Source organism: Arvicanthis niloticus, chromosome 9 (genome assembly GCF_011762505.2).
Source record: "Arvicanthis niloticus isolate mArvNil1 chromosome 9, mArvNil1.pat.X, whole genome shotgun sequence".
Classification (NCBI taxonomy): domain Eukaryota; kingdom Metazoa; phylum Chordata; class Mammalia; order Rodentia; family Muridae; genus Arvicanthis; species Arvicanthis niloticus.
The window spans coordinates 57,457,234-57,474,307 of NC_047666.1; the positions used below are offsets into that span (position 1 = coordinate 57,457,234).

General features: G+C 47.0%; 1 protein-coding gene and 1 long non-coding RNA gene across 2 annotated transcripts in view; one reads left to right on the plus strand and one right to left on the minus strand.

Annotated features, from left to right (window-relative positions):
* The window catches only part of Wnt5b (Wnt family member 5B), a 96,715-nt gene that overhangs the window by 77,571 nt on the left and 2,070 nt on the right, over positions 1-17,074 (minus strand). The gene's annotated exons all lie outside the window — the stretch shown is intronic.
* Positions 1-17,074, plus strand: part of LOC143443517 (uncharacterized) — a 33,729-nt gene that overhangs the window by 3,106 nt on the left and 13,549 nt on the right. Inside the window, exon 2 of the long non-coding RNA XR_013112597.1 lies at positions 13,287-13,521. This is a non-coding gene — a long non-coding RNA (uncharacterized LOC143443517). The remainder of the gene's footprint in view (positions 1-13,286; positions 13,522-17,074) is intronic.

Genomic DNA, 17,074 nt, shown 5'->3' on the forward strand with positions numbered 1-17,074 from the left:
AGACTGGGGGGCCACGGGAAGAGTCTTCCTCTCATGGTGAGGAGCCTGTTTCCTCAGGGCCACAGGGACCATGAGAAGGGACCTTGGGGAGTGGACTAGGCAGAAGTCAGGACACAAAGTCAGTCACATAGAAGACCGAAACCCTTAGCATTTACACAGGTGTGCCTAGAGGTAAACAATTATGGTAAGTGAATCAGTGGAAACTCGAAAGACACACGCCTCACAGTCTCTCACATGTGTGGCAGTTCAAACGTGGCGACCTGAATACAGACTAGTGATTCCTTGAGGCATGGAAAGTTGGGTAAGGATGATAAAAAGAACCCCCAATACCTCACAGAATCCCAATAATGTATACAGTATGCATATGCTAAACAAAAATAAAAGTAATATTTTCAAAAAGCATAGCAAGGCCTGAGGACCAGCGAAGGGGAGATCCAGACAGCCTGGCGTGGTGCAAAAGGCAGAAGAAATGTAATGCACCCAACTTGGTGTGAACGGCTACAGGTTTCAGCGTGCCGCCTGCCTTTCCTTCTTCTCACACTCCCATTGGGGGTCTGCACCCTTTCCTATCCCATCTCACAGTGTCCTTTTGCCTCTACTTCCCCTCAAGTTACAACTCAATTTCTATCCTTCATGGCCAACTTCCCTGACAGCATGCGCTGTCCTGTTTGCCACTTTCGGAAAGACACACCATGTCAAATTCAACGTGTCCTCAGGCAATTTCATATGCCTTCCTTTCAATGCGGCAGCTCCTAGTTTTGTCTCACAAGTGTTGTCGCCAGGCTTGGGTCCACCAGACCTAAAGCCGCAGTGACCTTTCATGTTCAGAAAGCAATGGACCAAATGTGCATAATCAGAACAACCTTAACTCCATATTTTTCTACAAAGCAACAACCGAAAGTTTTGTGGAACCCAAGAGAGGACAGTTTCCATAGGCAGATGGAGCTGGGTCCCATTCTATGAACAATAATGTCCCTGCAGTCAAGAGAAATGGAGACCCCTGGGAACAAGTGAAGCTGATCACAAGGCTGTGTGACTAAGTCACTCTCCTTTTTCTGAGACACGGTTTCTCTGTAGAGCCTTGGCTGTCCTGGAACTCATTCTGTAGACCAGGCTGGCCTCGAACTCACAGCAATCTGCCTGTTTCTGCCTCCCAAGTGCTGGGATCAAAGGTGTGTACTTGGCATGACTTACTTTTCAAAGAACAATCCTTAAAAAAAAAAAAGTGTGTGTGTATGTATGTGTGTGTGTGTGTGTACCACATGTGTTCCTGGTGCTGTGGGGGTCAGGAAAGGGCAATAGAATCCCCTGGGATTAAAATTATGGGTCACTATAAGCCAACATGGGTGCTGGGATCTGAAAGAGCAGCCAGTGCTTTTGACTATTGAGCCAAGTTTCCAGCCCCCATCAAAGGAACCAACTGATAGCAACTGGTGTTTCTTGACTTTCTTTGTAGTATAGAAAATAAAAGCATAGCGCAGCCTATAGCTCTAGCTAGTTGGAAGACTGGGGCAAAAGGTCACATGAGAGCTCACGAGTTAGACAGCATCCTGGACAGCAAAAGATCCAAAGCAAATTAGAATGGAGCACAGCCCCAAAGGCCTCTTCGAGTCAAAGGACTCCCGGCTGTTGCCTTTACTATTGCAGTAGTTTTATTTTTACATGGAGTCTCCAGGCTGAAAGAAGTAACTGGAAATCCCATTTACTAAGTAGATAACGCCAAACAGAAAGTGTTGTTGAGCCGGGCGGTGGTGGCGCACGCCTTTAATCCCAGCACTTGGGAGGCAGAGGCAGGCGGATTTCTGAGTTCGAGGCCAGCCTGGTCTACCGAGTGAGTGCCAGGACAGCCAGGGCTAAACAGAGAAACCCTGTCTCGAAACACACACACACACAAAACAAAACAAAAACAAAAACAAAAACAAACAAACAAAACAAAAAAACCAACCAAACAAACAAAAAAAGAAAGTGTTGTTGAGTGTGGGTGCAGCTCCATGGGGGAGCCCCTGCCGACTGCCTGTGTAGCCTTGTAGTGATGGGTGCACTCCATCACTGCGCAAGAGCTACTTGGGTCCTTGTAACTTAGTTACCATTTGAAAAGATGATACACCTGAGTTGAAAAAGAAAACTGTCCCATTTTTAAGTAGCCTCTTAAAGTCTCAGAAGTGAATTCTCGAAACTTCCTTTAGGGACAAACAGGTTGAGGCTCAGAGGTTAGTGAATGCCCAAGGCTTTGGCTGGCAAGAGGCTCTGACTTGTATCTATCGGATCTCTCTCTCTGCTCTTTAAAACTTCTTGTGTATAAATGTAAACTCTTTGAAGGCAAAAGGCCAGGCTTTGCTTGTGTCAGAGAATCCTGTCACACCACGTGGAGTCACACATTAAACAGCCTGTGCAAAGGTGCCCTGTTGTTACAGCATCTTGGCCACTCGCACTCACATGAGTGCAGGCATGTGTGCATGTGTGTGGCCAAACTCCCACACTCAACAGGATGGAAAGGGAGCAGTACCAAGGGAAATGGAAGATGGTTGATCAGGGCAGGCTAGACAAAGGTGGCCAAGGATAGCCAAGTCTCATATACACAAACTGCTCTGGCCATTCAGCCCTCTCAAGATCCGATATGCAGTGAGCAGGGGGTTCTTGGGGAGACTCCACTGAGGGGTGCTGGTTTTCATCCACCCAAATAGGACTGCCTTCACCATAGGGCATGGGCCAGTAGCTTCTACGGGGTTAACCACAAGTGTGTTACAGAAGCTACACCACAGGGCAAGAGCAGCAGCGGTGGGAACTACTGCCTGACACCTGACAAGGCTTTGGTGTCTGGGAAGACAATGGGTGGAGCCACTGACTGGAAACAAAGTATCAGTCATGACCTACAGGCAGGAATGCTTTGGCAGTAGCTGAAGGCAACACACAGTGTCCTGGGGTGGCTCTGTGGCATCCCAGTGCAGATTTCATTTTTAACAGCCAGACCCAAGGAAAGTCCCCACTTGTACATTTAGTGTATGATGTGGGTGTGAGCCACATTGCTCAGTTATCTGTCCTAAAAAGGCCTTTTGTTTCTCCTCATGAGAAAGCATCAAGTCTGCTGGAGCGAATGCAGATCCCACAGGAATGTATTATACGATCTCACCTTGTGTGCCCTCCTGATTGCCAAGACCTCAGGATACCTGTACATGCCGAGCACTGGGTGGCTGACAGCAAATCCCCCACCCCCCCCCACCCCCCCCCACCCCCCGCAGGCCAGGAGAAGTCTATAAAAGAAGTCAGTTTAGCATGCTGCAGTGCAGCTGAAGTGTCAAGCCTGAAATGTAGCAAGTTTAGTACACAGGACTCACAGACTTCACAAGGCCGGGACCCTTGGGGGGGTTTCACATGAGTCAGAGCTGTGTAAAACAACTCAGGGATCAGAAGCCCAACATCATGGCTAACCAAAGATGGGTGAGAAGCCTTTCTCTCTCTGGCTCCCAGCACCACAGCCTGTTGCCCTGTGCACACAAGATCAGCAGCTCTGGCCTGGCAGCCTTCACCCCTCCTGAAGTGCTATGGCATGGTTAGCTCTGGATGGCAATGTGGGGACACAAGCAGAGGTGCCCAAATGCCCTCTGATCCAGAACTTCATTGAGTCTGATACCACTCAGTGACATGGTCATGCATATGAACCCCAGGCAGATGACCACTCCTGACAGGTCTATGCCACCCTGAGGCCACACAGCTAGTTCCTAAGTCCAGATGCCCTTATACTGGGGCTTGTCCACCTCAAGACGGTCTCACTATTGGACAGACAAATAGCAGAAGGGAGCAATATGTGTGTGTCACATATGTGTGTGTCACATATGTGTGTGTCACAAACATGTGCGAAGCATTATCAGTTGTCAACCTGTCTAGGAAAATGCATTCTACAAACAAAGTTGCAACTTGGCACAGATGTGACTCACCACCCAGTGATGAGCCTGTTCCTGGAACAGAATGCCAGAGACGGTCTTCAGAATGCTTAGTGTGAGTCTAACATTCCCTCAGAAATTTGAGTGACCTCAGGCAGGCTCCAATCTTAAGGGATGCCATGAAACTCAGAATTAAATTTATTTTGCATTCCTTCAGGAGAGAAAGGCACACCAAGGTCTTGGGGTATAGCTTGAATACAGAATACTCTAACATGCATAGGCCTGGGTTCTGCCTCAGCACCGTAAACCACAACTAACAACTACAAACACCATGGGCTCGTCTGCACTATTTTGTGTTAAGGAAGAGAAGAGTCATCACTGTATAAAATGATGCTTGTTTCTATTGCAAAGCGCTTGGTTTTATATTTGAAGGACTTTCACTCTTCTCTAGCCTTCTAAACCTGTGGAAAGACGCTAAGGGTGTAAGCCCCTACTGCTGTGTATTCTGAATGACCGGCCCTGAGACCCTGGCCCTAATAAGAGCTTCATTCAAGAACCATCAGCTAACCCAACATATCCGTACCAAAGGAAAGCCCCCAGGCTTCTGATTGCTAGAAACCTCAAGGATACCAATGAATGTTTTTTTTTTTTTTCTACTTATAAGAAAACATTAGGTTCTATGAACATCAGAAGATTCACATTTTGCTAATTTATCATGCTGGATCTGATTTTCCAAGCACCTGCAGGTTGTTTCCTGCATCAGATGAGAAAGCACCACCAGGGGTCTGTATCAGTGTATTCAAACTTGTCTTCAGTTGAACAAACAATGAACCCAAAATAAGTAACTTGGGAACCTCAAAAAAGAACTTGAAAATCATGTATCTGATGTCTCTGTGACAAGACAAACAGCACACCACTACACAACAGGGACATCTTCTTTGGAGAAGTGTCTATTCAGACGATGGAACCCAGGGCCTCATGCATGCTGAATAAGCACCCTACACTGAGCTACATGCACCGGTCCCCATTAACCTTTTTGGGAGATACATATCACATCAAAAGCATGCCCTACCTGCTCAGGCTGCAATAACAAAATATTATTTTCACATATTTCTGGAAATTGGCGGCACCAAGTCGGGGTTGTCTGCATGGTCAGGTTCTGGTAAGGGCTTTCCTACTGGCTTATAGATGGTCTCTCTCACTGAAGACTCAGTACTTAAGAACACTCGCTGCTTCTGCAGAAGACTAGGGTTCAGTTCCTAGCAACCCACAGGGAAGCTCACAAACAGCCTGTTAACTCCAGTTCCAGGACATCCAATGCCTTTCTCTAGCCACTCCCACAGAAGAGAGGGAGAGGCAGACAGAGTAAGAGGGAGAAAGAAAGAGGGGGGGGGGGGGGGCTTTTTTAATCAGAGCACCAATTCCAGCATAATGTTTCTAAGAGTCCAATTTCCATTACTATAACAGGGCTGGGTTTGTATAAAGCAAAAGACTTCCTTGGCTCATTTTTTCATGGATTAAAGACCAAGATCAGTTGACCCCATCACTCTGGCCTTTGTAAGGACCCTCTTGGCCTTGTCAGTCATACTGGGTGCTATGTGCATACATTAATGGCATGATTATCTTATCCTAGACTACACGTATTAAAGTTCTATCACTTCCTACTGTGTTATCAGGTTAGACAAGCAGGATCCTGATCAGGCTGGTTATGGCTCCTTAAATTGAAGGCCTTCTCTGACTACCTTTAATGAAGCAGCTCTCTGAGACAATCGTAGTTTGGTCAGATTTCTTTATTAGGGGTGAGTTTGAACACATATACTTTATTTGGGGTGAACCAAGGGATATATTGTTTTGGGGGTGAGAATATCCAGGGTGGAAAAAGGTCACTGACTGAAAGCTAAGGTACTGAGATGCCTCATTAACATGGCGAGGCATTCCAGGTTCTGTGCTCTGTGACTGACTACTTGTGACCACGTGGTTTGGGGGTCTCTGGATTACATGCTCTGAGGCAGGCATGGAGAAACAGGGAGGGAGTTAGCTCTACTCCTGCCAGACTCAGGACGGAATTCTAATCTCAGTTTTTGAGATTTCTGGGGTTTGGTCATGCTCTACCTTGTCAGTTCCCTGCCAGTTCCTCTTGTGGTATGATCCATGGTCCCCACATTCCACTGTCACACAGAGGGCCAGATTTCTATTACACAACCCTGGAAGGACTCAAACCACAACCAACCCAGAGCAGGGCCTAACTCTCTTGCATCAGCTAACCTGTTACCTCCCCCAAACTCCAAATATAGTCACACTGGCCTTGTATGGATCACACATCTCTTTAATCACAAGGTGCCACGTCCCAAAGGGCCAAAGCATGTTCCCAACAGAAGAGTCTGGAGTACAAGTCTTTAACACAGGGACCTTTTGGGAACATTGTCTTCACATCGTAACAAAGCACACACCCACTAGGGTGGCTATAATTCACAAATGATAAGAGTATGGCTAAATTAGAATCGCACACTATTCACAGGAAAATGCTGCAGCCATTTGGAAATACAGCCTACTATTTCCCCCAAAGGTTAGGCACAGAGCAGCATGTGCCCCAGTGATTGTACTCCTTGCTATCTCCCCAACACAAAAACTTATATACTCATGCTGCCATTAACATTATTCACAATAGCCAAAAGCAGAAACAACCGTAAATGCCCATCAGTTGGTGAAAAGATGACCACTGGGCGAACATTCTGGAACAATCTGGAAGATTATTTGGACACAAAGAGAGGAAACAGTAAAACCAAGCCCTAATGTGATCTGTAAAGGAGACAGGCATTGTGTCCTGTTGAGTTGATTGATGCTCCTGTTCTCTACAGATCGACAGTGGCAAGGGTCAGAGCAGGCCACACCGACACAAAGTGATGAGCCAGCAATTGAGCTGTCGGCCAAAAAAAAAAAGCCACCCAAACAGAAAAACCACCCAAAAAGAGCTAATGAAGCCAGAGGTTTGCTTTGTCTCTGCTCTTTCATCACTGGAGAACAAGGTCCTTAATCATGTGAGGCCAGCCCTCTCCCTCTGGGCTACATAGCCTTGGTTCCTTAGAATTTATTCTATGATGGAGTCTCACTAAGCTGCTCAAGCTGGCTTGAAACTTGCAATTCTCCTGCCTCAGCCTCCTGAACAGCTGCGCCACTAGGCTTAATCAAGTCCCAGAATTCACAAACAGATGCGCACAGTCCCTAGTTCTCAGATCATCCCGAGATGGGCTGAGGGTTAGCGCAGACAGTAAAGTGTTTGCAGCCTAGCGCAAGGACTCAGATCTCCAGCATCTAAGAGAAACAGCTAAGGGGACATGGAGCTCCTGTAATCCCAGCTGGGGAAGTGGAGACAGAAGTTTCCCCGTATGCTCACAGGCCAGCCAGGTTAGCTGAGTCAGTGAACTCCAGGTTCAGTGAGAGGTACTGTCTCAAAAAAGAGACTCAGGATTAATCTCTGGCCTACACACGCATGCGCATACATGTGCATGTGTGTGCATACATGTACATCCCTCCTGAATACACAAAGAGAAAGAAATTAAATTTTAGGAACCAGTGTGAAAGAATCAACTCATCTAATGTAGTTAAAGTATCAGGATCTGAGGATGGAAATGGGAAAGGAAAATACTTAAATAAATAATTGCCAAGGTTTTCACGACTTTGATAAAAACAAACAAACAAACAAAACTCATTAACTTGTACACTGAGAAAGTTTTAAGAGCTATAAGCAAAAAGAATCACATTCAATTCCCAGCAAGCACATGGTGGCTACAGTCATCCGTAACTCCAGTTCCAGAGGAATCGAAGACACTTTCCCCTACCTCTGCAGGCAAAATACCTCCACACATAAAGTAAATTTAAAATAAAACTTTAAATGAACACAGTTTTAAAAGCAAAGGCAGCAGGGGCTTCGTAGGTAACTCAGCTGGTAAAGTATGTGGTACACAGGTTCAGATCCCCATACCCACAGAAAAAGTCAGATGGAGCAGTGAACATCGCTAATACCAGAGCTAGGAAGTAGGGGCAAGGTGGGTCGTGGAGCTCACTGGCCAGCCAGCCTAGTCAACTGGAAAGTTTAGTAAGAAAGACACCCAGCATTGACCTCTGGTCTTGCCTGTATGTGTATACATGCACACATGAACGTGTGTACACACACACACACACACACACACACACACACACAGTGGAGGCAGCAGGGGGGACATGCAGGAGGCATGATTTTGAGGGCAACCAACTTCCCAGAAAAACAAAACAAAACAAAAAAAAAAAACCAACAAAACAAAACAAAAACCCAGAGATTTGAAATAGCATCAGTAAAATGCTGAAAAAAAAATGTAATAATTTTTATATCCAAAAAACTTATCCTAAACCAAGAATGGAGAAAAGATGTTTCCAGATAAGTGAAACCTGAGAGACTTGCCAGTAGACACATGCCACAGGGATGTTGAAAGGGATATTCACGGGCTGCAAGTGGATGGATGTCCAAATCAGAGCAAGAGTAGAGAATGGAAGGGTGTGAAGGCTTTTCCAGAAGTGAAAGGCAGCTGGCCAAAGCAAAATTATTAACATTCAGATATAAAGATCTGACAGTATTCTAAGACAGCAATGGAATCTCACTGCTGTCAGTGACACCACAGAGCATGTCTACAAAGACGTTCGTGAGCTAAGGGTGTGTGCAGTTAACCCTGAGCAAGCACCACAGGGACGAAAACCTGAGGGGCGGGGGGAGATGGGAAATGAGCGGCAACATGGTACACTTGCACTAAGTCACAGAAAAACCCCATTACACTTACACTTACATTAAAAGCCAGCATCACAGTTCTGTGCATATCAGCACCAAGCGCCCCAGTGTGACCTGTGTTGTTATTAACAGAATGCATAACCATTCCCAAGAAACACCATACAAATCCAAACATTTGGAGGAACACTATCCAGATATACATTTCAGACATGCTCGGGGAAGGGCTGGGGGGTATAGCTCAGTGATAGAGTGCTTGCCTGGTATACACACAAGACCCTAGGTTCCATCCCCAGCATGCAGAGCGGAGTCAGGGGGAGCCAGGGTAATCGTTACAGCTTAGATGTTCAGCGTCTCCACACTGAAGAAGTGTACACATAGGAGAAGATTAGAAAGTCACAAGAGGAGCCAGCTAGATGGCTCTGTGGGTCAAGGCACTTGCAGCCAAGCCTGATGATTTGTGTTCTATCTCTAGGACTCACATGGTGGAAGAGAGAACCAATTCCTGTTAAGTTGTCCTCTGACTTCCATATTGCATACCCTGGTGCACATACTTGCCCATCAAAAATAAATAAATAAATGCTTAAAAAAAAAAAAAAAAGGATATCCAAATGCTGGGCATCCCGGTGGGTATACGCCACCCTAGCATTCAGGAAGCTGAGGTAGAACAGGATTGTGAGTTTAAGGCTAGCCTAGGCTATATAGGGAGACCTTGTCAAAGAAGGAGAAGCAAGAGGAGGAGACAATGACGCTGACATGACGACTGGGTTTAGTATGAGATGTTTTATTGGACTTGAAGCCAGACAAAGACATTTGGGAAAAAAATCTGGGAAATTGGACTAAGGGCCATGTTTCACTAACAGTGTTACAATGTTAATTGTCGGGTAAGATGTCTGGCCTATGGAGATTAAGCGAAAAGCATGTAAAATTTTTCTGTATTATCCTTTCAATATTTCTGTAAATTTAAAGTTACTTCAAAATAAAATGTTCAAAGGTCACAGTGGTTAATAAAAGTAGACCAAATAGACAATTAAAGACAAAGTTTGAGGTGGGAGATGGCTCGCTCGGGCAGTGAAGTGCTTGCCTCACCGCCCTGAGGACCCACATTAGAACCCCCAGCACCCATAAAAAAAAAAGCTGGGTATGGCAGTGCACATCTGTACTCCCAGTGCTGGGGAGACAGGCTCAGAGGGTTCACTGGCCAGTCAGTCAGGCTGAACCAGTGTGATCCAGGTTTAGTGAGAGACCCTGTCTCAAAAAAAAAAAAAAAAAAAAAAATAACATGGAGAGCGGTGGAGGAAGACACACAATGTCCATCTTTGGTCTGCACATGCATGCACACACAAGCACACCACCCCTCCCACCCCAACACACAGATGCTTGTAACAATCTGGAACCCCTAAACAGAAAAGATAATGTGCAAACATCGATAATAAAATGGAACAAACTAGTTTGCAACAATAGAGTCTCACAGACGTTTTGCCAGGCAAAAGAAGATAAGTGGCAAAGGAGAAGTCCTCAATTCTGGTATAATTTAAGTGATGTGGAATTTTTGGACAGGGAAGACTAATCTACAGTGATTCAAAATCACAGTCAGCCACGTTAGTTCATGGTGAAGCACACACTCTGCTTTCCTGGGAACTTTACTGGGCATGTAAGGATGTCTCAGGGCTGAGAGGATAGTTTACTGAATACACACACACATTTGTCCCAATGTATTGACTTACACACTTCAATGTGTAGATTTCACTCCATGGAAGTTACATGTCAATAAAGTTGATTAGAACAAGAAATGGGGCTTGGGAATATGTTCAACGACAGACAGAATGTTTACCTTACATGCATTGAGGCCCTGGCTGGATCCCTACCATGCTCCCCACTGCCCTCAAAAATCAGCAACCCTGCCACTCCGTAGCAAGACAGGACAGGGGCAGAGACGGAGATGCAAAGAACGCAAGAGGCTCTTCTTAGCTCTCAATCGTGGAAGGAAGCCCCAAGTATGTTCTCAGAGACCAGCGTTCCAGTCAGTCAGAAATCAGAGGAGATCCATCCCTCACAAAATGCTTTTGAGGGTGAGCCTTCCAGGCAGTGAGAGGAACTGTGGGATGCCTCCTGAGACTCAGCCACTGAACTTGTAAGAATATACTTGAAGCTGTCTGCGAGGGCCTGACCAGGTTTTTTGATATGGTCCCAGCATAATAAATTGTATGTATGGAAAATGCAGTGTTACCTCAGTCAGGTTACTGTGGAACCGACACGTCTATGGAGCTTATTAATGCCCGTTTAAGTATGAAAATAACACCCTGCCTCCCAGACATAGTGAGCTGCTGGTTACACCATAGACCTGCTCGCTGGCCCGCTGCACAATGACATTCTTTGTGGTTGATCAGAAGCTCAATTAAGGCAAACATTTCCTGAGCACTTTCTGTCTATGATCGAGGCCCCACGTGTGTTCTGTTTGAGCATTCAGGATTCGCTCCATTTAATCCTTACACCAGCCCTGGAAGGATGCTCACAGGTCGGGAAGCCCCAGTCAGCAGAGCTGGGTAACCCGCCAAAGTCACCTCTTCACAATGGCACCTGACACACATGACCTGGTTGCCTAAGCACTGCCCAGGATGGATTAGACCTCCTCTTTCATGATAAAGACAGTCATGTTAATGTTAATGATATTCTGTCTGACATGATTTCAGATGACAAGGCTGGGAAACAGTCAAATATTACGTGGGTTGGGGGCAGGGTTACACTTGGGCTTGAGAATGTAACTTCTTTTCAAGTCTTTGGGATACCATTTCACCTCACCAGACAGGCTTCTACAAAGTTTTCAAAGCCACTCCTAGAAATACACAAACAAGAAGACAAGTGCCAGGTATGAGTCACCCCTGAGTCACCTGGGGCTGTGTTTTGTCAGTGGATTTAGAAACCTCTGGATCTTCTTTCCACTCTGCACATCCTACAGGTAGGAGCGGAGCTGTTTGCTGGCTGTGAACACCCTCAGGCACACCACCTCGCTTGATCTTAACAACTCCAGAGTCAGGTGTGGAGTAGCCGCATGGAGGATCCATTTACAGAAGAATAGAAGGCATGTTCTGTTTTATTCACGGCCTCAAGACCCCATTTTACACAGGGGCAGAAATCCTAGACTTCTGATGCCCAGTGCCCCAAATCCCCAAGCCTTTGGGTCCACAAAGCCTGTGGCAGCATGCCTTTGCCTAGGATTCCCTACCTCAGCCCAAACTTACTCAGTAGATGCCCAACAGGAAAGTGATGTTTTATATATTCCATTTGGCAAAAATCAGGCCATTTCCAAGAAAATGACACACCTAGGAAAAACCTTACTTTACTTAGCCCAGTATTACCATTATTCTGTGCCACTTAGAAAGACAAGTACTCCCATTTAAACTATGACCCCAGCTTGTTCAAGGCCCATCCTAGGGTGCTTTAACATCCTTAGCACGGATGCTGCCTGGAGCTCGCTTTTACAGAGAGGGGACTAGAACTTGGGAGGCAGAGGCAGGAAGAGCTCTGTGGGTTCATAGCCATGCCTGGTCTACACAATGAATTCCAAGCTGGCCAGTGTAGTATACCACAGTGAAACCCTGTGTCAAATAAGCGAACATCAAAAACCAAACCAAATTAACAGACACTTACTGAGCACTTTGAGCTCAGGTGCAGTTTGGCTCTGAAGAAGCATGGAAGAACAAGACAAACACAGGGGAGGGGGCAGACTTGTAGCAAAGGGTGATACGTAGACAAGACAGCCTCAGATGGTGGCAGAGCACAGGTGTTCATGCAGCACCAAAGGAGTGTCAGAGTGGTGGAGAGGTGTGTGTCATGAAGCCGCCCGGGAGGCAGAAGGCAGGCTGTGAGGGGTTTGGGTGCTAGGTCTTGGCTGTGTTTTAGGTTGATGAAAAGTGGGGAGAGTATTGCCAGGAATTAGGAAAATCTCTGTGTGTAGCAGAAATGGTACAGGAGGAGCTAAGACCCGTCTGTAGTAGCCCTGTCCTTGAACCATTTATTATATTAGAGTTGAGGTAAAGCACAGAGTTGGGGACACAGCCCCCAGGCCCCGACAACTTAAAGGATTTTATCTGAGCCCTGACACAGTGAGGGATTTGATCCATCCCCCTAGATGTGGCATACTGGAAAAGGACCTGAGACAGAGGCAAGCTGGTGGGCCTGGCTGTCAACCACAGATCACGGCCAAAACAGGTCTACGTTCACTGTTCGTCTTTTAGTGGAAGAAGCCTGACAGCAGTCAGCTTTTTAACATTTCCAAGGCTTTGGTGTGAGTTTTAAAACCATGAACTCAAATGCCTTTCGGTGGTGATGTACTTCCAGGTCAGGTGTGGGTCATGTGCAGGTCATGTGCCTCCTTTCACAATTGGGGTGTGTGTCTGTCTACTTGTGTGGGCACTGGCAGAAGTCACTCGACACCTTTGCTGCAGTCAGTTCTCTTCATCTTTCCTTGGGCTCCAGGGACTGACCTCTGGTCATCGGGATTATATAGCAAGCTCCTTGACCTGCTGAGCTGTTTTCTTTGAGGGAGAGCAGCATGCTGACACAGGTGGCCAATCTGCCACGGGTGCCACAGGTAAAACAGAGCACCTATCTCTTTCTTTCCTTTGTTTCTTTGTCTATTTTTGCAGTACTGGTAACGGAACTCGGAGCCCCGTGCAAGTTCTCCACTTCTGAGCCAAACCCTTCCCAGCACCCTCCATCTTTAGTGAAGATCAAGTCAGTAGCAGACGGACAGGAAACTGGTCCTTAGACCTCACGATCAAGCTCAGAACAAGCCCTGTGGAACTCCAGGCATGGCCAAAGGACCCAACCCATCACCTTCACCACAACCTACCTCCAGCCACCCCGAGGATAGGTATGAAGGTATGTCTCTAGACTATAAATACGAGAAAAGAAGTGAGGTGCCTGCCTCACCTAAGAGTGCATGGTTGCTAATGCTGATTTGACAGCAAGTATATACTGTACATCCCCAGGCCCACTGAAGTACCGTGACCTTTAGGCACAGTCTCTTTGGCCCCAGCTTGTTCTTCTATTTTTAATTTTTTTTAGCTTTATTTTTATTTTATGCATGTGAATGTTTTAACCTCATATACGTCTGTGTACCATGTGCATGCTGGTGCCCTTGGTGTTCAGAAGCAGGCATCAGATCTCCTGGAACTAGACTTACAGACGGTTCCACCATGTGGCTGCTGGGAACTGAACCCAGGTCCTCTACTAGAGAGCAGGTAATCTTACCTGCTGAGCCACCTCTCCGGCCCAAGCTCAGTCTGTTCTGGTGCAGTGCGTTCTTCAGTGGCCCCGTCCCTTCCCAACCTTCCCTGTACCAGCTCCTGCTTCTTCTCGGCTCCTACATGACATTTCCATAAGAGTTCATTTACCTTGACTTCTGGTCTCAAATCCCAAACAAGATTTCTGTGCAGTATTTCATAATTCATTACTCAAGATTTCCCAGGAGAAACTTCTCAACTAATGTAGGTAAAGTGTGTAGTCCTCCAGACACACCTGTGATCTCTGAGCTGTGTTCTAACCTCCCCAGCCTGGGCAGCCTCCTTCCCTCTGGGGTGTGAAGGAATCGAGTACACCAGGCGACTTCCTATGCCATTCACTAGCTCAGGAACAGCCTGCAGGAAGGCAGGAGACAGCCCAGAGGCACCACACAGTAAGCTCTAGGCTTCCTTACAAGATGAGTGATGGCGGTGAGGATGGGCAACATCAGGACCACCAGGAGCTCAGCCACAATAGCTTTATAAACAAACGTTCTTTCGGGGCTGTGCTCTGTTACTACTTTCAACATTGTTGAGTTGTTTCTCAGGAAACTCTTGAGTAAAGATGTCTTAAAGACTGCCCTCCATCGGGACTCATGGCAACCCCAGCTTGACATCTGCAGACAAACTGGCGGTGAGCTTTGGGGGCTGCAGCTGGTGAATCAACTTTCTAAGCCACTGCCTTTTCTAACCCAAACTCAGTCACTGCCCACAGACCTGGGTAAACCACTCTGAGCTTATGAATCACACGGACAAGAGCAACGGCTTAGGAGTTTGTGTTCTAGGTTCAAGGAAGCTACTGAGAAGAAAGGACTGTAAACTGCCAAAGAATAAACTCAAAATAAAGACGAATGGTTTAACTTTTTAGTTAAACTTTAAAACACCCAAAGAAATTGTAAAACAAACAAACAAACAAACAAACAACAACAAAACAGGAACCTGTCTCCAAGTCATCTGAAGCTACAGACAGAAAGCCCTGTCATAATGTTCAGGATACCACCTAGCCACAGAGACCCCTGCTAGTGTGGCCACAAAACTTACCCATGAGCCTGTGCTTTTAGAAACACTGAGAAAGGACAAGGCCCAGGCCCTCCTCTCAACACTCTCCCTCAACCTTCAGAGGGACACACCTCTGGACTTCCGCTGGTGTGCCTCCCATCCAGGCCTGAGTCACGGCACAGTGACTTCCACAAACTACAAGAGCAAACTGTAGAGGAACAGGGGTCAGAACTGAAGGGGCCTTTAAGACAACCTGATTTACAGAAAGCCAGTACGTGCCAGAGAAGAGAAGGTATACACATCCCATCTCCGAAACAGAAAGGACAAAAATCCAAGGGAAAACCAGGACACAAAGCAGGCCACATGGGACATATAGGTTTGGGGGATTTGGGATTGGAGTTTGGGGGTGCCAATTTCAGAAAAAAAAGTACCTCTTTAGTATCCTTTAGTGGTGGTACTGCTGCCAGCACCATACTAACTGAGGAGACCCCAAAACCTGAGAGTCAATGCCCCTGAGGGCTTACAGCAGCCGCCTCTAAAGAGCTTCCCTGCAACCTTCATTCAGGGCGCCTGGAAGGATGTCAGGGCGAGGCCCCCACCAGTACTGACCCAGGCTCCAAATCAGGAGGCAGGGAAGAGTTGAGAAAAAAGCCACAGGGGTGGGGAAGCAGAGAGGACAGAGACCAACTTTAGAACGTCTGAAAGAAGACTCACAGGGCACAAAGAGACCCAACTGTAACCACAGGGACGAAGTCAGGAAGCACAGCCGCAGCAGTCAGCCAGTGGTCACAGCGGACGGAGAGCCAGGGGGGCAGGCTGGGATTCAGAAGGCAGAGGTTTAAATTTAGCCAGGTAAACAGGCGCCCAGGGGTGGCGGCGGCTTGGGAAAAGCAGGGCAGTCACCTGTCCTCTGGCACCACAAGGTTTCTTCCTGAAGGAAAAGGCCCAGACACAACTGAATCCACAGCAGGACCACTTCTGCGACTCCACCAACACGCTGTGTTGAAGAATGCAGGTGTGTCTCAGAGAGAGGTTCAGGGCCCCATACTGGTTATCATCTCTGAACCCTGAATTCCCTGAACTCCCAGACACAGTCTGAAAAGGCTGAACAGAAACCAGCCTCGGATGCCTGGATATGAGGCTCCCAGCTCTCTCTCCTCAAAGGGATTTGTCAGATCTCCTGCTGTCCCAAGTTAGAGAGGCTTGAATTACGGACCACTGCCTATTACATCACAACGGAAGCCCCGAGGACTGCACAAGCTGTGGGGCTGGTGGATGCTGAGGAGATTAAGGCATTGATGACAGTGCTGTGGAAAGGAACTGGGAGAGCAAACTCAACTCTCAGGGAGAGTGTAGACTGCTCCGGCCACACTACAGACCCCGGAATACGGCAATCCAGAGCCACCCTAGAAGCCAGAGTCAGAACACACCAGCCTGGCCTCTGTCCCTCTGAACAAGAACAAACAACAAAATTCTTTTTTTAAAACCCCTGTTAGGGCTAGGAGTGAGCTCAGACACTGATTACTTGACTGGCTAGCTCAATGCCCAGAGTTCCAGACCGGGCATCCAAACAAACGAAGTCTTTCAGTTGCCACCAGGGCGAAGAGAACGGTGAGATGCACAGGAGAGGAGCAACCCAAGATTTTTTTTCTTTTCACAGTATGTCTCCCAGCAGTTTCAGGAATTGTGTGTGTGTCCCCATCTGTCTGTCCGTCTGTCTATCTGTGCTGGGGATGGAACCCAGGGCCTGAAACACACAGTAAGTACACTCTACCACTGACCTACATTCCTGCCTGACCCTTAAACTTTTATGCTTTTATGCTTTTTTTAGACAGAAAGCTAAGGAAAGGATGGTTTCCGACCGATAAGGAGCTCTGCAAGGTGGCATAAATTACATACAGACTGTAGAGGAAGCAGGTTCAAGACACCTTAAGCAAACACCATCTCTCACATACTTAAATGATACTCAGAGTATCCGAGCCTGGGAAAGCAGGAATTCCACAGATGGGAATGGCTGGCAGGCTCTTCCAAGCCTGGATGAGCTCCCTTGGCAAGCACATCCCCACACTGTGTCACAGATCCTCAGGTCAGCTTTAAGGAGAGAAGTGGGGAGGGTCGATAAAGGTAAGGAGGGCTGGGCATGGTGGTGTTCC